Source organism: Lepidochelys kempii, chromosome 9 (assembly GCF_965140265.1).
Source record: "Lepidochelys kempii isolate rLepKem1 chromosome 9, rLepKem1.hap2, whole genome shotgun sequence".
NCBI lineage: Eukaryota > Metazoa > Chordata > Testudines > Cheloniidae > Lepidochelys > Lepidochelys kempii.
Window position 1 is genome coordinate 86,860,121 of NC_133264.1, and position 23,811 is coordinate 86,883,931.

General features: G+C 37.5%; 1 protein-coding gene across 16 annotated transcripts in view; it reads left to right on the forward strand.

Moving 5' to 3' along the window:
* TENM1 (teneurin transmembrane protein 1) overlaps positions 1-23,811 on the forward strand; it is a 1,403,901-nt gene that overhangs the window by 563,152 nt on the left and 816,938 nt on the right. The window lies entirely within an intron of this gene.

Here is a 23,811-nt window from a genome sequence, read left to right on the forward strand (position 1 = left end):
ACATGCAAAGTGCAAAATTTAATTAAACTCTGAGCTGCATGTTTAAAGCTTGATCCTTTGAGATGCAGAGCACTTTGGAGGTGCTCCACACACCCAACTCGCAGGGAAGTTGCTAGTTGTTCAGGGTATCTAACACCTTTCCCAGGAAGCACTCCACATCTTGAGGCATCACTCTTTTAAAGATGGGTGCATTTCTCACCTTTATATGTGAACTGAGTAGCTATTTGATTACAGGATTCCCTAACCCCAGTTGATGAATCTGGATATTTTAAAAGGCCAAATTGTTTTCCAGAGAGATGAATTTACAAGCTGTACTAATGAAGCCAAGAGAGCTTGTAAACTGCACAAGCTTGAGGGGCTCTTGATTTCCGCCCCCCACCCCTTTTTTTTTTATTGGCAGGAAGTGAGGGATTAAGTGCAAAAATCTTGTTAAAGGATTTTTAACTGTGAGATCAAGCATTCAGTATTGCTCAAGAATACTTATAACTGAGGAATTATATAACAGAAAATTTGATTTAACACCTTTAATATTATATTAATGCTAATTCATAGTTTAAATCACACTTGTGATGCTGATACCCATGTGAAAAATTTTATTTTCACTGCCTCACATGCACTCTACCCACCTATCTATTCCCCTAGGACATATTCTAGGATTACAAGCCCAATACAGCTTCAAACTGCTGTCATTTTTCTTTACGTCCCATTTGAGTATGCCAGTCTGAAATTTGCTTGCAAAGCCACAATAATTGTGTGTGCAAATTAGATGTGCAATTGCATCAGGTCACTTAGAAAATTAGACCCCGTGTTTTTATGTTTGCATGCTTATCTACATCAACACATTATTAAAGGAGCATATTTAAAATTGAAATAAGGAGATTCAGCAGTTGTTCTCTTAGCAATATTAACTTACCTGCATTGTTGGGAAAACATTGTAGAGTGATGATATATCCTTAAAAGTGACAGAGAGCTCCAACTTTTCTCGTCAACTTTTTTTTTCCATCATCTGGCTATCATGTAAAGTGCTAGTTTGGTATACCTGTCTGTAAATAACCCCAATAATTCATGTCCTATAGGCTAACCGGTAATCAAAATACAAATTATGGATTATAGAACCTTGGCTTTTCTTGTTGTTTTATTCAACTTTATAAACTGTAGCATTCTGCTACGTACTCACAAAGCTTACCTCCAGAACTTTGGAGAGGAGTGATTTTTCTGCATTGTTACAATTCTAAACCACATACCTCTGTAGAGATGTAGAAAAACCTAGCTGAACCTATGAAATTCTGCAGAACCACAGTATATAGCATATATACCCTATAACACAGCAACACGCTACTCAAAAGCAATTGTATCGCTTCTACCTTCATTATTTTGATAGAAATATAATCGAGCTCACTAAGTGACTGTTCCTCATTGAGCTGGTAACCACTATGGAGTTTAAAGGTCAGACATGTCTGAGTTATTTGTAGGTAAAACAGTCTTATGGATTTTATTGTAAAATGGGAAAAGCTACTCATCTCATTCAAAAAGGGCTGAACAGATTCAGCTCAAACTTTCACACACAAAAATCTGCTTTGTAAAACCAAATACAGCAATTTTTAGGAGAAAAATTGAATAATTTAGAAAGTGAACAAGAGAAAATAAGGATTATAAGAAAAGGTGAGCTGCAGTTTTATTTTTAATAAGTAGGTACAAATGTCCAGATTAGAACACATTCTCCACACCAGATCTGAATTTATCAGGGAATTTCTGCTTGCATATTATTAGTTGAAGAGGCAATGGTCAATAAACAGGTACTTGCTGTGGTCAGCTTTCCCACTGAGTTATGGCAGATTGTATATATGTATGCAATATTGGAGATAAAATAATTGAAACTAGATTAAAAACACAGTCACTTGCCGTGTGTGTGTGTGTGTGTACATTTTTATCTGTAAATTTATATTCAGTGGGTGGTATGACAGCTGCTTTTGGAGAAAGCAGCTTGGCGGGTTCTGAACTTGAGGTGACATTGAATACAGTTGCAACACATGCTCCACTGCAGTGCCAGAAAATGCCATCAGAAAATGATGAACATCTGCCCAGAAGCACTCTTCTGGAAGATTCTAGCAAAATTTGGAAAACCGCTCAAGCAATGGAAGAAATTATGCTTATTTTAGCTATCAACACCACACAGTGTGGTGTTTGAGCAAAATGAACAATTGGGAACAAATAAAAGAGAGACAAATGCCTCCTGCTAGAGCGCAGCAAGGCTTGCAGCTGCAACCTCCTAGTGATTTAGATAATGAGAAACAAGCACCGCCATCTTCTGTTGAGTATCCATTTATGCTATTTTGCAAATATCTGGTGTGTTCTCTGATGCAGCAGATACACTTGTGGCTCAGATAATAAATTTCAAAAGTTGTTCTTCTGTGCTGCCCATCCAGAACTTTTTCTATCAGTCAGTGGCAGTGCAGCATTCACTCAAACTGGAAATAAGAGAGAAACGTTCGGCCTTTCATGGTTCTTCAGTACCTCCAGAGTTAAAGGTAGCTGCAGTGAATTAAACAACATTATTATCAAAGAAGCCACAATTTGAACACTGAGTTCTGGTGTCACAAAGAATGCAATATTAATATTAAACTACTGTAACATGAATTCTTAGTTTTAAATTGTTTTAGTATTTTTACAGCACTGGAATGTCTGAAATCCTAAAAGCTAGCCAACTTAGTTTTTTACTTATTTGTTTTTCTTTTAATTACCTACAAGGTCATAAATAAAGAGAAGTTGCCAGTTACATTAAAAGGAATTTAAACCTTGATCCTGCAGTGTGATCTATGTAGACAGACCCCTGAGTCCACATGGACTGACATCACCTTCAGTCGGAGTGCACCTGGCACCTGCATGTATCTTATTGCAGGACCCGTGCCAAAAGATGCATAGCTCAAGAAACTAAATATGCAGAGAGAATATTGTTCTCCTGATGGGCCCAATCCACAATGCTTTTCGAAATACCCTTCATCCTAGGAAATTTTGGATTCCAACCACAAAGTTACATTTTATAGGTTGGGCCAATCTTCTGTATTCTCCTGTTAAAATACTGCTGCTGTCCTCTTCAAAATGAAAGCCGTTGTTGCAAAATTCTAACTGGAATTTTAAAAATTCATAGGGAAAATGGCTGCTAAATCATTGGAAATTTATAGCACATTGTTCTCCTTTCCTATATTCTGAAATAGGTATGATCATGTTAAAGGCACAACATGCACATTTTTTGGAAAGAGTAATAACATCACTAGTCATTTTCATGATGTTCAAGTACTGCGGATATATAAAGGAGGCTCCAAAAGGTACACGTGGGTTACAACAAGGTGTTCTACTGCATTATATGTATAGCTTGTGCTAAGACAGGAAACAGGAACTTGAAAACAATCATGAATAGAGGTTTACTTCACCATAATTAATATTTTGATGGTAAAACATGAGCTTGATGTTGAGAGATTTACATTAGATAAAATATGCCAGAACAAATCATCCCAGATATACTAAGCCGTCCAGTATTTCTGTACAAATAGTTTGTTTTATGTGAATGACAATGGCACAGGTGACATTTGCTGGAAGCCTACTCTAACTTGCATGTCTGACTTTTTTCAGTTACATATGGGTTTTCATTATAGAAATAATACTTATTTTTAGTTTATCTCAGTTCTAGTCGTTAAACCCTGGTTTACCCTTGTATTCTTTTTTGCCCTCTTCCCAGCATGGTATATGGTAAAACCATACAGCTGTATCACATAAGTAGTTATAAAATTTGGTGTCAATATGTTACAGAGAGATGTAACACACATTCAAATTGAGGAAGCAGACCACCTGAGGAGAGAGAAACTTTGAATCTTGTAACCACTTCAGGCATCTCTTTTTTTATATATATATATATATATATATATATATATATATTCTCCACAGGTTAACTGATTACTCTTACAATGATTTAAAATGCTGTGTATTATCAAATATAGGACAGATAACAGTTGGAAAAGATAGGTTTATATTCTTGAGTATTAAATGCTTCAGGTGACCCAGAGGGGAACATTGTTTCGTTTACACCCAAGCCACGCTGTTGAAATCAAGCCACCCCTTTGGTGAAGTCATTGGGATGGCATAGATTAAGGTAAGGCAGAATCTGCTAAACATTGCACTATGACAAAGCACACTAATGTTAATTTATGAAATGTGTGTGTACACAGTGCTTTTACGAATATGCATATGTTATTGTTACCACAGCTATTCGTGTATTATGATCAAAATCCGAATCTGATTCCTCCAATCTTTATAAACAGGTTTTTCAGACCTGTTAAGTATGCTGCTTAAAATGGAAAAATTTGGAATCTCTGTGCTCATTTCATTTGAAGTTTCACATCTAAAAGTCCAGCAAACCAAGCCCCACTTTAAATACTGATACATTTTGAATTTTAATAGACTTTATTACAGGCCTTCAAATTAAAAGCTGTCAGGAGAGATAAAAGGTTGGGGATTTGGATTCAAAGGAACTTTGATTAGACATAAAGGTCAGCAATGGTGGCAAAAAGTCGATGCATCTAAATTGAGCATAAACCTCTGTAAGAGAATATGCTAATCTTTCGTGTAAAGTACTTGTCAGGCTGATCTTGGCTCATATCCATAACAGTTAAACTATTTTCTGTGATAAAATTTTTACAAATGGTAATCCACGTGTAATTTGCCTGTCAAGGGTCTGCAATTTATTTTTACAAATATTAGATTTTAACTGGTAAAGGAGCATGCTATGCTATGTAATGTGTTCCGGATGTCTAAACTTTGTTTTAGAATCTTTAGTTCAGTTTTCAGCTGCAGCATTTTTCTTTAAATAAAATGTTATTAAAAAACATTCCAAATATCATTGGTATTTGTAAAACCTAGGCATAAATGTATAAATTACACTTTAATAAGGCTGCTACTTGATACGCTTAGAGTTATAATATCTGTTAATATTTCCAAAAGTAAAATTAAGATTCTGTGCTGTTTGTGAGCAAACTCATTAAAAACATAAAAGGATGACAGGATGAAAAAGGATTTACATTTGTAGAATCTCATGTAAAATTATGAGAAGTGACAGGCTCCATTTTTTTTGGGTGCTGGAATCAAGGTTGCATGTCTAAATCATAGTGACAGTGTGGCTGGATTCTGCAATGCTAAGAACTAATGGGAAATTAATAGAGTGTAATACAGGCCTATTGAATTCAGTCTAACTTTGCAGGTTTGATATGTAAGAACAGAAGACATAATTTCCATCTTTGTTTAGTGTCCTGGACAGCCAGCTTCACTAGCATCTCAGTATGGTCAGGATTAAAAATGTGATGAATAGCACCACAGTACCTTCTTGACAGCTTTTCTGTTCAAATACACATTTCTGTCACTGCCCCAGAATGTTTGAAGGAGCATTCAGAGATGAAATATTGTAGCTGCAACAACTCCAGTGTGAAGCTATTATGTTTTGAAAGGAAAAATAATTACAAACTGTACATCTCATAGGCACATATCTGTATTAATAATGCATAGTAATAAATACACTGGAGTATACTAATGAAATGTTATTGAACATTAAAGTTTGGGAACCAGAGGGTTATGAATCTGTCAAGAAAAATGTCAATGCATCTGTCCAATTTTAGATATATCTACCTGTTTTAGGCAAATAAATATTTGGGAGCATTATGATATATTATGATTTATACTAGCTTTCATATTCTTTCTCCAGGATATTTTTTCAAAGTTGAGATTTTTGAAACATCCATCCATCTCTGTATTTTCACTTCACCCCCAAAAGAATATTTCCTTTCACCTAAAAGAATCTCATTATTAACTCAAAAAACCCTTTAAATTGTTTCTGGTAAAAATGCATGATTTTTTTTTATAGGAATGCCCTACAGAAGGAATACTGTGGTTCTCGGTACAGCAAAGTAGGTCAGAACTTCAGAGTCTGGCAGATGTGATTTCAAAAAACCCCTACCCTGAGCTACTCATGAATAAAAATGAAGGAGGAAGGCCGATTAGTATAATGAAATGCTTGAAGTTGAAGACCTAATACCTGTAGTAATATTCCCCTTTGTACCTGATCATTAATGGGAAAGAGGGATATCCCTTATTTCATTTTAATGCATTTCCACCCCATTGCAAAGAATCTGGCAGACAAACTGCACGATAGTACCTTTAGCCATTCCTTTATGGAGTCCTACTTCCTGGGTCCCCTTGCGTTACAGTGACAATGGAGCAAATGATGGCTGAATCTCAGTCATGGTTGACATTTAATCTCATGTTCATTGGTTTTCCTTAAGATTTGGTCTACTATTATCACTCTTAAAATATCAGTAATTACCCACTAGCAATCACCTCAGTTATCTCATACCACTATGTATCAATAGGTATCTCCTATTCTAAGTAGAAACAAACACTGGTATTTCAAATACCATTTTTGTGGGTATTGAGTTTTTCATAATGGAAATCATGTTGAAATAAGGATACAAACAATTTACCTGCTCAATAGAAATGTCTACAACTTTTGCGTGAAAGTGTTTCATGTTGCAATCTACCATATATTTTAGTGAGACTGTAACAATCTGATGTTCGTTAACAATTTGCTGGACAGGTAAAATAGTATTATATCAGACAAAACACACACCCCCCCAAGAAAATAAGAATGAGAAAATGCAACTGTAGCAAAGCCTCAGTCTTATTGGGATTTATTTATGTATGTCTAAAATTTGGTGTTAACGGGGCCATGACCATGCTGCAAAGAATCTCTGCGTGTTTCCCCATCTTCTGAACCAATTCAGAGTAAAGAGACCACCTAATTTCACAGAACATTGATTGCATCCCTGCTAAAATAATGTACTAGTTTTATTTGTTCTTGGCTTAATCTGTCAACCTTATGAAGCTCACTATTTCAACATTTGGGATCCTTCCCATAAAATTGATAAATTTGCTTAGGAAGTCTGAACAGCTAAACTACTTGAAGAGTTTATGCTAGTGAAAGCTTACAGATATTTATGTAAAGAAGGGAAAATAGCCCCCCTTCTGTGAGCAACAGCCATTCTCAGAGCCAGACTGATTTGTGTGACAGGAAAATCTTTTTTTAATGACTTCCTTTTTAATAAAATGAGTGGCATCATTGGAACCTAAAAGTTCCTCGGATGTTCTCCCCACAGCTGGATGGATGTTTGGAATGCAGAAGGTGAGGAACAAGGGAATGGAGAATCAATGGGTTACTTAGCACAGAGCAGCAGCTAAGCAGAGGAAAAATTACCTTCACTGCTCAAATAATTTTGGAATTTTTCTGTCTTGCCTACATATTTTGCTGGATTTATATACAGATATGCCTTTCCAAAGCTATAGGTAGTTACAAATTAAATTTAAAATATCTCATTCAAGCATTTAAAAAGACTAATTCAACCTCAAATAAGCTACCAATCCAGTAATATCCTTACCCACTCTCCTCAACAAATCCAGCCAATTCCCAACTCTCATCATTTTCCCAAATTCCTAGAAAATATAGATGGGAATTATCGTGTGGCCTAAACATCCAAAAACTTGGGTTGTTTTGGAATGAAGGTGGGGCAGGGATAGTATTCCGCTATGAAAGTATATCTTGGATAATGTCTTGCCAGCAGCCTCTTCCTTTTTAAACGGAGATGGCTTCCAGGTTGGTGCAGCATCTTGTTGCAATTTTACTGTAACCATTTGGGGAGAAAGGTGATCTCCCAGATAGGCAGGACCTTGGGCATTAGGATTTTAAGTTCTACATGAGAGAAGGCAAAGAGATAAGATTAGGAGGTGAATATAAGAGGGACAATGAGCTGCAGCATGTGGTACTGTAGTCCAGTAAAATTAGAGCCAGTCGGTTAAGAAATATGGGTGAAACCCTAGCCAGTGAAACAATGAGAGTTTTTCCATTGACTTCAGCAGGACCAGGATTTTGCCCTGCATGTTCATTTCACTCTGTTCATTTCACTCATGTTCATTGATTTCACTCTGCCCTGAGGTGTGTCTAACCACGCTTATTGCATTCTGGCTTGTTTTTTCTATACCATCAACCCCATAAGACAAGGTCTTAATATCCCTAATCAAGAGTGAAAGCAGCATTGGGGGGAGGAATAGCTCAATGGTTTGAGCATTGGCCTGCTAAATGCAGGGTTGTGAGTTCAGCCCTTGAGGGGGCCATTTAGGGATCTGGGGCAGAAATTGGGGTTTGGTCCTGCTTTGAGCAGGGGGTTGGACTAGATGACCTCCTGAGGCCCCTTCCAACCCAGATATTCTATGATCTATTTATATTATAAGCCAGTCCTGGAGGTCTTGCAGTCATTCACACTTTTTAATTCAGTCCTTGAACTCTCCGTAAAAGGTACATGGTACTTTTTTAACTGTTGTTTTTTAGTGTCAGGTGAAGTATCCGAACATTTATGGAGTAATTCTGGAGCTGGGTGATTGTAATAATAAATTTCTGTGTATCAGCTTCTGAAACTGAGCTGTAAAATGATGCCCTTTGTGAAGCAAAGGCCCCAAATTAAAGATGTGAAGCCTTCAGGGTTCAGAATAGTTGTCTTTATTGGATTTTAAATTCCTGTCCTGTAAATCCTATTCTCCTGTCCAAGACCTGGTGCCAAGGCAATACTTTGCAAAAGAATATGTATTTAATTTTTGCTGAAATGGGATGTTTAATCTTTTTATCAAAGAGAAGTTATTTTTACCGTAATTGAAGCATAACAGACCAAATTTTAAAGGGTGGCCTCTCTCTTTCAGGGAAATCATATGGAGGCACAAAAGGTATAACTTATGGCCCTGATATTTAGCTAGGTGTTAACTTGACCTCTCATAGCTAAATGACACCCATTTCAGTTAGTGATTTAGTGCAGCAGGATAGATTCCTTTTTATAGAGGAGAAGTGGGGGTTAAGCAATGGGGGACATTTTCCCCTAGAAGGGGATTTTTGTGGTTTGGAGAGGAGAGTTATCAGTATATTAGGGAACATACCTTGCAAAGACACTTACAGGATTACATGTCAAATTAGTTTCATGCAACTCGTCTGCTCATCCTGTTTCCCTCTCCACTCATTTGCGTGGCTCTCCCTTGTGTTATGTCTGGGGCAGATTTTCTCTTCTGTGGCTTAAGTTTAGGTAACCCATTGCATCTCCCAAAAAAGGTTTCGAAACTATACATGGATGATTGACATGTAGAATGAATTTGCTCAATTATTGATGTTTTTAAAAACAGCCCCAATACCATTTTCAGTCATTAAAAAAGCCTAAGTTTGGGGAAAAGAGCATTCCATTGCTCTCAAAGGTACCGATGTAATGTAAATGAACTTTCTCTGGTAGGAAAAAGGGTCTCTAGAATCCCAAAGCAGCTTATTGGTATAGAATTTGGGCTACTGGACTATGGGACTGTGCTGTCATGGTACCTCTTCCCTAGACAGGCTGAAGAGCATATTTGATCTCCAGCAGCTTAATGTTTTGATACTAAGCTGCTTTCAACTCCCCATTTCATATTTCTCTCACATTTTGGGGTTCACTTATGTCACTTCCCCCCACCCCCCAGTAATTCACCTGTCATGTCAGGATCAACTTCAAAAGGGTAAGCAAAAAGCTAGACCCCAAAACTGAAAAGGACACAAAGCAAATGGCAAACTTATTGCAGAGAATTCTGAGCAATAATAGTGAAAAATTCGTTTAATTTAGATTGTTTTACTTTCATTTCTCCCTGTGTGGGTGAGTGAATGGGAAACCAAAGATCTTTTTGACTGTATAAAATTTAAGTCTTTAGCTAGGCTATTGAAAGGGATTTAAGTGAGAGATTCACTTCCTTCAAGTGAGCCCTATTAACCATGTAAGATCTGGGGGTAGCTTTTTTTTTTTTTTTTTTTTTTAAAACCTCACCAAATCTGGCTTTAGATAGTTCAACCAAGATGCACAAACGTGCTGGGGGAAAAAAATTAGAACTAATCAAGAATACAAAGCATAGAATGTCACAGGGTCCTCCTGTGGGTCCGTCCGTCCCCCCCACCCCGCCACCCTAAACTGTGTAAGATTAAGTTTGAGGAGTCTAGTAGAGAAATACTGTGTAAATGGATTTTTAATTCAGCGTTTAAAATATTTTAGATATAATATTAATGATTTAGTAAAATGTTAGTAGCCTTTTCCGTCTTATCCCAGTAATGACAAGCTTCTTTTCTAATGTTTAATGCCTGCTGTGCAAGTGGTACTTCTAACAAAATACATTTGCTGCAGGCTTTTTGACATGGCCTCACACTGAGATAAACACAATTAACGAGCCATTTACATTTTCTTTCTTTTGCACTTATTTATTAATGGATTTTGAGATTTATTTTTATTTTAAAATACATATGAAACAATTTTGGTGGCAACACTGATGCAGTTTTTAATTGAAGTGTTCCGTTATTGAGAAATACCTGTGATCATACGTACAGTTCTTGAGATGGCCATATCGGTGCTTGCACAAAGCTCACCTTTCAAAAGGAAGCATAATAGTGTGGTGTTGGAACAAACTGAGGACAAAGCAACTGAGAGAAGGCATGACTGACTAGCTAACTTTGTATAAACATTTCAGTACAAATTAAAAGTATACAGTGAATCCCGTTTTACAAAAAGTGCTTAATCTTCCCTCGATTTCACATCAAAACCATGTATGTTTGTTTGTTTGTTTGTTTTAAACAAAAAACAGTTTGGGGGCTGACTGTACCATCTAGCTCTCATTAAAGTCAAATGAAAGGCCTTAACGGGAGTAAGACCATGTCCTTAAGGCATGCTTTTGAAAGGGGAGCAATGTGGAAACAGGAAGCATGTGCCCCAGAAAGACACAATGCTTGCTGGAGCCACAATATAATACCCTAATGAAAGGATGATTTTAGTACCAGTATCTGTATACTACAAGCTTAAGCCTAAATTTGCAGAATTGACCTCTAATTTTGGGTGCCCAACATGAGACACCAGGTATTTGGTTACTAGAAGTGCTAAGCACTTCCAGCTGTGGATAAGGCTGAACTAAACTAATTGGGGTCCCAAGCATGCTCCACATGGGCGCTTCGTTCCCCCCTTCCCCACAATAGTTTCACCCTCATGCTGCAGTCCCACCCTGCCAGAGTGTCAGAGTTAAGGCATTTCACTCTACTTTTTTCAGGCTTCCTGTAGACACAAACAGGCATTCTTTATACTTGGTTAATGTTTTCAAGCTTTTGTAAGTATCCATGACTACTGGAAATTTTTTATTTTAAAAAATGAAAGCTGATATTCTGATATCTTGTAACTCCAGGAACTTGGACCCTAGTCATGAGCCTAGAGTGTCTATGCCTTAAACCTACTGTTGCTGCAGAGACTTAATGCCTGTGAAAATCAGCCTCCAAGGGTATGTCTACACTGCAGTTAGACTCTGGTCTGTGCCAGGAGACTCAGGCTCGCAGGGCTTGGGCTAAGGGGCTGTTTAATAGACATTCCCTGCAAGGTGGGAGGATCCCAGACTTCGAGCTGAAGCCCAAGTCCAAAAGTCTACACCACAATTAAACAGCCCCTTTGCCCAAGCTCCATGAGCCCAAGTCAGTGGGCACGGGCCAGCTGCTGGTTTTTAATTGCAGTGTAGACAGACCCGCAGTCTCTGAAGCTAGGCACCCAAAACTGAAGCCACGGGAAATTAGTAGATGCTTCTGAAACTTTTGGCCTTAACTCACTGATGTAATGAGTATACTAGCAGTGAATTTATAATGCCTATTCATTTTCCATATAGAATGTATATGCTGTGGTGACATTTTTCTGAAATAGAGAATTTGTAAAACAAAACAAAAAAATTAAGTATATTAATGAAGTAGATCCTCCTATAAATAGCTCAATTGACGCAACTTCAGTGGAGCTATGACCATTCACACCAGCTGAGGATTTGCCCCAATAATTTTAAACTATGTATCTTTCTCTTGTGCTTGCATCTCCAATAATGGTACAAGAATTCTAATAAAACTATGGCATTTATCCAAAGGCTATGCCCTCTTAAGTTAGGAGGAACATCGGTATTTAACCAGAAAAGCCTTATTAAAGTATGGTTGAAAATGGGTTCTATTCCTATACCATAATCATTGTTTTGGACTCACATGTGATCATTGAGTCTTGTGATTCATTTAAGACATCTGGATTTGCTATTGTCAGATTACTGACATCCTTTCCTTTCTTTCTTTTTTTTTTTAATTTATGCCTCCGATGTCTGTAATATTTAAATATTTATAACTTAGGTTCACCAAGTTCATAAGCACAAGGGAAAATAAATCCATTATGCAAAGGGTGATTAGCTTTATCACAGTCTTCTACAGGGAAGCTGTTTATTTTCAGTGTTCATTTTCTTGGATCAGTCAGGCAGACAGCTGTTCTTTTAGGGCATTTCTGTTAATTTAGGTAACTTCTTTGAATTGTAAATCTACCAGCAAATTTCAAAAACTTCAGCCTGGAGCTCATAATTTTATCATCAAAAAAATCTTTATGATCACAAATTCAAAAAATGTCTACATGTCATAGGCATTTCAAACAAATGTAAAGTATATACACCATAAATCACCTAATACATCAGTGCCTATATGAAACTTGAATGTCTAGGTCTGTGAGGTTTCTCAAATAAAAAAAATAACGTAGTATACACTGTGTACTTTCCCACAGGACCATGTTCCAGTTGAAATACCATATTTCTATTTGTTTGACTCTGTAAACTCCTATTTTTATCAATATGGCATTGCAAAAGTAGAAATGTGATGAGTGGACAACCCATAATTTTTCAAATTTTCTAAAATTGCATTGGATTTGTGGCCAAGTTCAAGGATCTAAGCAGTCACAGAAGAGGTAAAGGAAGATAAACGTGCTACTGGAGAGTGATTTGGGAGCATCTGTGTGCAGGCTTATAAACAAATCATGGGAACCATGTTTTACTCTGAAAAGTATCAAGAATGCTATGTAAGGGCCCAGTCCCTTCAATATTAGCCATACAACTAGTCCTTAGTCATGCATGTAGTCCCTATTTGGGTGACAAGGACTATTGGCTTGAAGCCACAGGATTGTTCCATAAATGTTTAATTATAATAGAATTGCAGCTTAAAGTGCTGGTGGAAAAACTACTTATTCTCAGCTCCCATAGCATGTGGTGATATCCAAACCTGTCACTGAAATGTTGTTTTTTTTCCCCCGATTTGTAAATGTGCTTATCTACAGGATGTTACATAGTTGTTCTATTAGATAGAAATATGACTCTTACTCCGTGAACGTCAGTATTCATATTGAAATTGTCAAATGTTTAATGGCTGTCAGCAACATCTTGGAGATTGTGGGCCTAATTCTACTCTGTTACTCTGATTCAAATGCAGAGTAACTCTAGTGACTTCAGATGGAGTTCCATGAGGGCAGAATTTGGATGCTCAAATGAAGTTACTCCAAGTATACACTGTGAGCAGAAGTTGGCCCCATGTATTACCTTGTTAATGGGCCAAATTATACATGGAGTGCTCATTGACTTGTGTACATTCAGAGGATAGAATTTGGTGCTCTTGCCAGAGGGAGGGTACAGAGGTGTAGAAGGCCTCTGATCCCCTCTAGAGAGCATGAATAAGGGCCTATGCTGTCAAAATGAGAGTTATGACCTTAGGGATCTCAGGGGACTTGTTTATAATTTGTCTTTAGCAAATAAATAAAATAAAACACTTGTGCATGAGGGGCTGTTAGTCAGGGTTTGACTTAGTACTGAAAGCTATTTTTTTTTTTTTTTTTTACAAAATCAAAGCTAAAATGTGGTTAGTTACTATGGTTTTATTCTCATTTTTAAGTAGCTTGCAGTAGATTGTAAGCCCCTTGGGACAGGAACTCAGCTCTTTGAAAAAACACTGAGCATACTGTTGTCACTTAGCAAATAATAATGGATAAACCTGGATAAACCGTGGATAACACCTGTTTGTTCCCTTTGGAATGATTACTTTTCAGGTGCAGGTGTGAGTACAGCTCAATTTATATTACAATTAATATTTAAAATATAGAATGTTAGTGGTGAGATTGTAGGGAAAATCTTTATAGAATAAAGACAGTAGAACACTTAGAGGGAAGCAGACACTGAATATATATAAGGCTAAGGGATAGAACAGAGCTGCAGCAAAAATAAGAGCCCTCATAAAGCACCAAAGCAGATAGAAAAAAAAATGTTTTGCAGTAACAGCAAAGCACCGTGTATTCATAAGTGAAAATTGGCAAATAATCATTTAGGGTCTCATTTTTCTACCTCTGCCTCCAGTGAAGTCAAGGGGAGTTTTCAGTGGGTGCAGTGTTAGGCCAATGTTGACCACTGCTGAAAATTGGACCTTCAGTGTTTTATCAAATAGTGTGGCATAGACCGGGCTTCCATGGCTGCTAGTGTCAACTGGAATATTTTGAAGAATTTAAAAAACACTCTGAGTCAATTTTCATGTGACCTGTATGCATGAAAGCGGGTCAATTTATGAATGCCAGGGTGGCAGTTCTATTTTTAAAGCTGAACTCTAACAAACTTGATTTGCCAATACATACTAGAGTCCCGTACAATAACCCCTCTCTCTTGAGTCCAGGGATTGTTAACATGCTAGTTTAACGCTGGGTTCTTTTCAGGTCAACTTGAAGAGCATTTCCGAAATCAGGACATTTGCTTATTCTTTACCAACCAACAGTGTATTAATTCACCACATTAATATATTACCAACAGTTCTCCACTCGAGTGCAGACACAACCAATTGTGTGTACTATACACCCAATATAGACTTGCAAGCAATTATCACAGACTAGAGTTGAAGCTCAGTAGTTATATCAAAGAACAATGCAAATTGCCAAGATTTTTTTATCACATTTACTTATGATCAACCATTCTGAATTCTTTAGTACCGAACACATTTGCCACACTTCCAAGGGTGCACTTGTCTTTAAGGAAGAGTATGATTGGTCCAAAAGGAAGCAGTTTAAAAGCAATTGCTTAAAATTCTTTTCAATCTCTCTTAGGCTTGGAATTATAAAGGCAATAAAATCTAAATGTAGTTACTTGAGGTCCCAATAGGTGTGTAGATTCAACAAGATAACCTACAGTTATTCATATTAAAGATGAGGTGGGGAAATACAATATTTTAAAAGAATTCTCGCCACGCTTAACCCTGGGATGGGGGGAAGAGTCCTTTTCACACAGCTGGTCTAAGTCAGTCACACTTAAGATTCTGCAGCTTCTTGTGTTGGGTTCAGTCAATTCTCCTCAGCGCTGGGTGACTTGACTTTTTTATATACTCCCGTTTCAATTTCTTTGCCTGCTTCCATTGGTATCTAGTAGACGGTGATGGTGTGTAAGAAATTACTTCAATCCTTTTATTATCAGAGGCTTTTTGAGTGTGATTCATTTCAAGGATGGTATTTCTATATTATAATCAACTGGGATTCTCCCTCTTTTTTTAAGCAATATCTCTTAATATCTTAAAGTTATACCTTTGTTTATATCTTCTAACATTTCTCGTTGTTGTTGCCAGAAAATTCCTATTATTTCGAGAGTGCAACAATTAGTTACAATGAAAACCAACAAAATCCTTATATTCTACATTTGGAGGACATACATAATACATTCTTTGATTATATAGAAAAAATTCACATTATTTAGGACTTTCAAGCTCTTACAGAGTTCTTTTGTAAGCTTGTTTCTCTCACCAACAGAATGTTTTCCAATAAAAGATATTACCTCACCCATCTTGTCTCTCTAATAGAACAGACATATTTTCCACATATAGAAAGATGTAGATCTGATTCACAAGGCAAATGTACAGATTCTGATTTGACATGACCAAGATAATTCATGATATATTTGATTTACAAGGAATACAATATATAGTTCATAATTTGGGGTGAAAACATGTGACTTAGATTTTTGGGGGTAACAGTTTGCCCAATTTGACCTTCCATCTTCCAACCACATTTCAAGTTTGTTTAACTTGCAGCTTCCCCACCCATCTCTTTTCTAGATACTACTTGTGCAATGGGCAATTTACATAGCAAAGCAGGGTGTGACACTTGATTGGTAACTTGAAGTCCTTTTTAGCTAGGTTGGAATTGAGAAAAAGTATTTATCCATATGCATATTACAAGAGATCCTTGCCTAAGTGATTAGCAATACTAGTACTCGGCCATTTTAGTTTCTATTCTTAGGGATGGGAAGATCCAATCTTGGCTGATTGTGGGTCCTTAAGCAAAGTTTCTCATGTGATGTGAAGCATTTTCTTGCTGTCTTTATAGGTAGATCCTATTTTGGAAAAAAACAGAGGGGGATAGATTTTATCACTTTTTTGGTTTGTTTGTTTTTGGAAAGCCAGAAGGAATCATTAGTTATTAATAATTCAAGGCATACCTCTGGCAGACCTCATAAATTCCAATTAATATCAGATTTATGTGACTAGTGGACTGCTAGAGGGGAAGGTGAAAAAACCGTTTACAATCCTAGGCAGTAGTATGGCTGTTGGGAAAAGTGGACATGAGACCTGTAAAAAATCCATTTAGTGTGAAACAGATGGAGAAGAGTGAGAAATCCTAGAGCAGAAAGAGGTGAGGCCTGGAATCTGAGAGAAGTGATCTCAGCTGGAGTGAAAGAGGGTGCCTGAGTCTTGGATAATCAGACCAGGTGTACAGAAGTACATTGGAGAGACCACATTACTGGAGCAGAGGAAGCCTGAGGGGAGAGGAAACCTACAGAGAACAGCGAGACTCCTAAGGCAGAAAAATGCTTTTAGAGGGGATAATTGCTTTGTTAGTATTTACTTAGTATTTACTTTTCTGACTCTGAAGAGCTTTTCTTTGTTGGGGAAAAAAGCATGATACAAAGTTTTCATTTCTGTCAGGAAGAGATGCATATTTAGGCGTTTCAAAATGATACTTTCTACACTACAGAATGTAATCTGAACCATTCTAAATAGTCTCACTTGACAGTCATGCTTGATAAAGACAAAGAGACCATCTCTAATTGTTTTAGTTTTTTACTAATTATCTTATTATTAATATGAAAGCACTGTTATAGTTAATTTGAAAGATAAGCATAAAAAGAGTCCAAGAAGTCTTCTATTTTTTTCTTTCTTTTTCCTGAGTTTTTTTTTTTTAAACCTTTTTTTTTAAAATCCAGCAATTGCTAAATGGACATTAGAACTTGGCTGATAGGAACTGTAAACATCAGCCTGAGAATGAGTAGTAAAAAATATGCTGTTGTAATATTTTTTATCCAGTGAGATTATTTTTTAGTGATAAAGTAAAACAGCTGGGACCTTTTAATCCAAATCAAAACCTTATCAGATTATTACTGCTGAGACGCCTCAGGGAATCATCCATTCTCACTATCTTGATATTGGTGATCCAGAGCTCTTGATACCAACTGTATTTGCATCAACACTTAGCACTGGAATAATCCAGACTCCATAGACCAAGGATTTAAAGATTCAGCATGCTGCGCATGAAGTCAATTGCAAAACTTCTAGTGATTTCAATGAGAGTTTGGGTCCTAAAGGGTGGGATTTTCAAGAATCTAAATGATTTAGAGCACAATTTCCATTGACATTTAGAAGGACTTTGTATTCTGTAATCATAGGACTGTAGAGCTGGAAGGGACCTCAAGAGGTCCTGTAGTCCATCCCCCTGCACTGAAGCACATCACCCCTGGCAGGTGTTTGTTTAACCTGTTCTTAACAGTTTCCAGTGATGGGCATTCCACAACCTCCCATGATAACCATGTTTTAGTGCTTAACTATAGTTAAAAAGTTTCTCCTAATATGTAACCTAAATCTCCTTTGTTGCAAACTAAGTCAATTTCTTCTTGTCCAGCCTGGAGTGGGCATGGGGAACAATTGATCACTGTCCTTTTTATAGCAGCCTTTTACACATTTGAAGACTGTTATCAAGTCCTCCCCTTAGACTTTCCTTGACTAAATATGCCCAGTTCTTCCAACCTTTTCCTAGGTCAAGTTTTCTAAACATTTTTTGTTGCTCTCCTCTAGAGTCTCTCCAATTTTTCTACATTTTTTCTGAAAGTGTGGTGCCCAGAACTAGACACTATATTCCAGCTGAGGGCTTACCAGTGCCAGATAGAGTGGGACAATTGCCTCCTATGTTTTGCATACAATACTTCTGTTAATACCTCCCAAAATATTTGCTTTTTTTCCAGCAGCATCACATTGTTGACTCATATTCAATTTGTGATCAACTATATCCTGCAGATGCTGTTCTGCAGTACTTCTGCCTAGTCAGTTATTCCCCATTTTATACTGGATTTTTTTCATTCCTGAGTGCAATACTTTGCACTTATCTTTTAGTTTCATGTTATTGGTTTCATACCAATTCTGCAATGTATCAAGATAATTTTTAACTCTAGTCCTGTCCTCCAAAGTGCTAGCAACCCCTCCCAGCTTGGAGTTATCAGCAAATTTTATATGTATCATTTAGGAGGTTTTGAAAACACTACCATAAGTACATTCAGTTAAGGAAACTGTGAAATCCTGACTCCAATGATCTCTTGGTATTAGAAGGACCCTTTGTTTGATTAAATTGGTTTTAAATAATCATTTACCATAAAGTCTAGTGTCTGGGTGGTGAAACCAGGGCTGGGATGCCTAAGGAGACTGCAGTTAGGACTTCTTGTTAACCAGTGTGGTAAGACACAAGTTTACTTTTGTTACTGGTTTGGTATATTTTATGGAAGAATAATCACCAGTCCGGGGTGCGTCTGCCCTATTTCTCAGCAATTCATCCTGAATTTGAGCGTCCTCATTTGTGACCCACTGAGGCATGGTGACAAAGATGAAGAAACCTAAACTATTCCCTTTTCTCAAGGAGACCTTGATATGCAGCACTCTTCCCTGGATCCTGGCTCCAGCTAGCCTTCTTTCCTACACTGAGATCTGAGGGTCTGCACTCCCTCCCAGCCAGGCAGCAGCTGAGCTGGGCTCTCCCTTTTCAGCCGTCCCTCAAAGCTTGACACCTGCTTCCGCTGTTGCAGGGTGCAGCTGATTGGATTCCCAGCAGCCCATTCCCACTCATGTGGGGTTTGTACACTTCATCAAACACACCCCACCCAACCAAATTAACTGACACTGTAACACTGTACAACACCAAGTAGTGTTCCAATTTGATGGCATATTTATTTCATTCTGAAAATTGTTCTACTTTTATTTAGACATATGTTGGTTGCCTGCTATTGGCCAAACTCTGCCCTCATACCTGTGTGGAGCAACTATTGAAGACCTCTCTGGATGAGATGAGAGCTTGTGTTGGTTGTTACATTTAGATATATTTTTCATACTATGGGACATAGTCTCCCTTGATGCATATGAATAATATCTTTTTGTATCAATGAGAGTTATGCCAGAGTATCAGAGGGACACTGGAATCCTTACATTTGGCCTACTGTAGTGTAGCTAAAAGCTTTTAATTAACAGTATATACTGGACCAAATTTGATTAACAGCTAGGATAACTTATTTTTAAAACCCTGACAGGATTGTGCGTTCTGATGCAAATGCACTAGAATGGTAGGATCATGATGATGGTTATAACAACCATAAGAACAGGCTGAATGGTGTGTTGTTTGTTCAAACTGAAAAGTACTGCACATACGTTACTCTACAAAAAGGTTGTAAGACACAGCAATACTATGTTGTTGGGGTTTTTTTCCAAAGAGATCTTTTAAAAATATTTTTAATTCATATTTGAAGTGATCTCTGAGCAGATGGAGAGTCTGTAAATGATTTTATGACAAGACTCAGGGGTTTCATCTAATTAAAAATGAAAGGTGAATACTATATGTAGCTGACTTTTTTATTTTTTGGTGAGCTGTTTTAATTTACTATCTGAATGTTTGGTACCTGCCTCCATAAAAGTAGAGTGATTATTTCAGGATAATCTTGATATACCTGCCAAACTGACTTAACTAATGAAGTCAGTTAGTTAACATTATAACCCTGTGGGAGCAGCACAGTGCCTGATGAGACCACACATTCCCTGCAAGTACATTGTGAGATCACACAGTTCTTGAGTTTAAAGGAACAGGAATCACGATGTAAACTGTGAATTTTTGACTGAGAAATAGTTAGGCAAAGTCAATGTTATACCACTGACCATGACTGCCATTGCCTAATTGATCTCTTGGTAAAACTACAATGTCTTGTTTCCAGTAGGATAGTGCACTTGTGTTACTTAGATCATGGTGGAAACGCACCTTTTTTTGGCTTTGAAGACAAAGCTATGGGGTGATTGTTTTTTTTTTTCCCTGAGCCAGCCTGTCCTATCCCAGAAGGACTTCTGCTCAAAGTCCCTCCTCTGTCCCCACAGTCCTATAAAGCTCTGTATTCTGAGGAGAGGATTTTCACTCTTCTGATGATGCATGATTGTTCCCTTACTTCCCAGTGTGGCCAGTAGTCTGTTTATTTCATGTGTGATAAGAAACATTGCTCGTTATTCATTCTGTTTGTGTGTTATAAGCCGCCACCCACCCTGTGTCTGTGTAGTCTCTTTAGATTGTAATCTTTTCAGGGCAGGGACTGACTAATACTCTGTGTATGTATAGGGCCTTGCAAAATAGGCCCCATTTTTGGGTGGTCCTTAGGCACTACAGTAATTTAACAGTAATAAACAACTTATTCTGGCATAGGTGAAAAGAACCCGTAAATCTAAGCAGACAACCTTTTAAAAAAAACAACAACATTGTATGAAAAGTGATGCCATTTCTGCTATTCTAATGAAATTCCAAATTTATATCCTAGTAGGGGAAATTTTTATGAGAAATGTAATCTGGTAGTAACTCATAGTTGGGTGAGGTATGACTGTATAGATCAAACACTGTTAGCAAGAAAGATTGATTACTGTATAATTAGCGCCAGTTGATATGTGTAAAAAAAAAAAAACTATGGAAGAACCCAAGTAAGCATGCTGGCTGCAGGTGTAACACAATGTCAGAAAATAAAATTCTTCCCTAAATAAATATTAAGATTATCGCTATGTCAGATGGAGTATGGACTTTGGCGTTCCCATTCCCATGTCTGAAACCACAACCATAGTGATATGATAACTATCTTATATGACCATTGTCTTTCAAACCAATGGATGCCATTTCCTTGCATCATGCATCTTACCCTTATGGTTTTCAGTCATGACCTTACCATCATGGAGTCCTCATTTTCAGTATCCTGCTCAGTATAATGGTAGACATCTCAGACCCAGAGGTAAATCTTCTCCACCAGTGTAACTTCAAAGGGTGATGCATTCACCTCAAATGGAAGAGGTTGAATCAGGAGATCAAAAGTTGCAGAGCGATGGGCAGGATATTTTGTTCAGCAGGGGACTCCTTTGGCCTTTTCTTCATCTTCACCAGATGAAGAAGTCATCCCATCAATTTCATATATGGTGGATTATTTCAAGGCATTTCAGAACCTCCTTAAGAGAATGGCTGAAACCCTAGGAATACCAGTAGGAAAAGTTGTGTAAACTGTTTTGACATTTTATACCCTGTCATGCAGGAGCACTTAGTAATGCTGATTAATAAGGGTATGTTAGACCCAGACACAAATCTTCAGCAGACCCCTGCTTCCATTGCAATGTCCAAATTTACAGATCAGATACCAAGTCCCATCAGAGTAATTTTATACTCACCCTAACCTAGGGTCAGTGGTTGTGATGGGTACAAATGAAAAATCAAGGCAATCTGGTTCTAGGCAAAGTATGCCCCAAGGAACAAAAGAAATTAGATATTTCTGTGGGGAGGAAAAATATTATCTAGCTAGTTTACAAGTCAAAATAGCTAACTATTGGGCTTTGCTAGCTAAGTATGACTGTCTTACAATGGGATAGTTTCCTAGTTCTTGGATAAACTTCTGGGGAACCTAAGTAACAGATCAAATATGTGTGTGCTGCGGGGAAATTAATTGCCAAAGTAACTTTTTCAGACAGCTCTATATCCTGCTGATACAGCTACAAGATCAAGGGCTACTTGTGTCACAATGAGGAGAGATTCTTCATTGGCTTTGTCTGATATCCCAAAAGAAGTATAGATGACAATAAAGGGCTTATCTTTTAAAGGACATAATTTGTAGCTCCAAGACTTCTGAGGCATTATAGGCACTGAAGGAATCGGGATCAATCCTTCAGTGTTTATGGTAGTATAAAATATCATATAGGAGGAAACAATTACAACCTCAAACAGTTAAGACAAAGATTATCCTCTTATTTTTACCATCAAAAATCTAACTCGTTCAGGAAGAAATCAGACTATTGAAAAGTGTGCTTCTTTAACCATGATATTGCAGACTGGACCTAGCCAGAGACAGTAAATTTGATCCCCTGTATGAGGGTTCTGGACTAATCAGCAAGGTTCTCTACTTTGCCTTCCCCTCCTTTTGGTGGGTACCTTCTTGCTTTTCAAGGCTGCTTGGGCTCGAACGGTGGCTGGCTAGTGGGTCCTAGAAATCATTCAAGAAGGTTGTCACCCAATTTCAGAGTTTGCCTCCTCCCTACATCTAACCCTGTCCCTCTTCTGTGGTGATTCTCTGCTTCACCTGGCTCCATTAGAGATAGTGCTGTTTGCTTTCAGGGGAAAGGGTTCTATTTTCTATACTTCCTAATGCCAAAGAAGAGAGGTTGGAGGTGCTTAGAACTAGACTATCTGTTGCTTTTCTCTCTTTTTGTCTGCTATGCTAAGTCCCGAAGGCATGACAGCAATTCCCTCTGCTTTCAGCCAGTACAAAGTGTGTCTTACCAAGAAAGAGGTGGATGTGTCACAGTTAGAGGTTTGAATAGCATATTGCCAAGTCGGAAGCATTTTATAGAAAAATAAGTGGGTGGATAGTGAGGACATCGCGTATAAGGTTAAGAAAAGTGTAGTACCTACCTGAGGGTGGACAAAGCATCTTATCTTTATCACCATCTGTCACTTACTTTTTGATTTATTTAAATTAAATAAAATAGACCTATCCAAAAAACTCCGCCATCACTTACAATCATGTAGATTACATCAGGAGAATCAGGTTAGCCTGCACCTCTTCACATCAGCTGGCAGTCCTCAAATGACAGACAATAAAAAATAAACCCACTGTAACCCATTACCCACTATAACTATTAAAAGACAGCTTTTATAAATGTATTGTCTTCTAGCAATTTAAATGCCACCTTTGATATGAGCCTTTGTATACATACAATTCACTGAATGGCACCACACACACAGTGATAACCAGAATGGTTTTTTTTGGATACCAATGGCCTAACATGTCTCAAGCTAGCAGTACAAAAATTTGGTTTTTAATCCCAAACCAGCTGCTTTTGCAATGTGTATATTTACTGTGCAATAATAGCAAACATACTAGGAAAAAAACATTTTCCCCCTCAATATCTTGAGCTGCAAGGAAAGGAAAAGTTCAGTTCTACAGGCCCGATCCTTTGAAGTCAGTGGAACGGAGCCAATGTACACCTGCTGAGAAGGGTTTACAATCTCTTAAAAATGAAGTACAGTGTTCAGAGGGGGTTTATAGACACTGTTCTATTAGATGTCTGGTCATTACTGTAGAGGATATGTCAGAATAAAATCATAATTCCAAGAATATCTGTTGTTGGACAGTTTAGAAACAAGCAAAAATGTGATACATCATGTTGGGTCTGGGTTATTTTGTTGGTTGTGGTGTTGCCATCTGCCCAGCACTGCAACTTATAACCTCGGACTCACTGAAAGATTGTTTTTATGGCTTTCTTTTATGGAGGTGTTTGTGTTTAGAGTC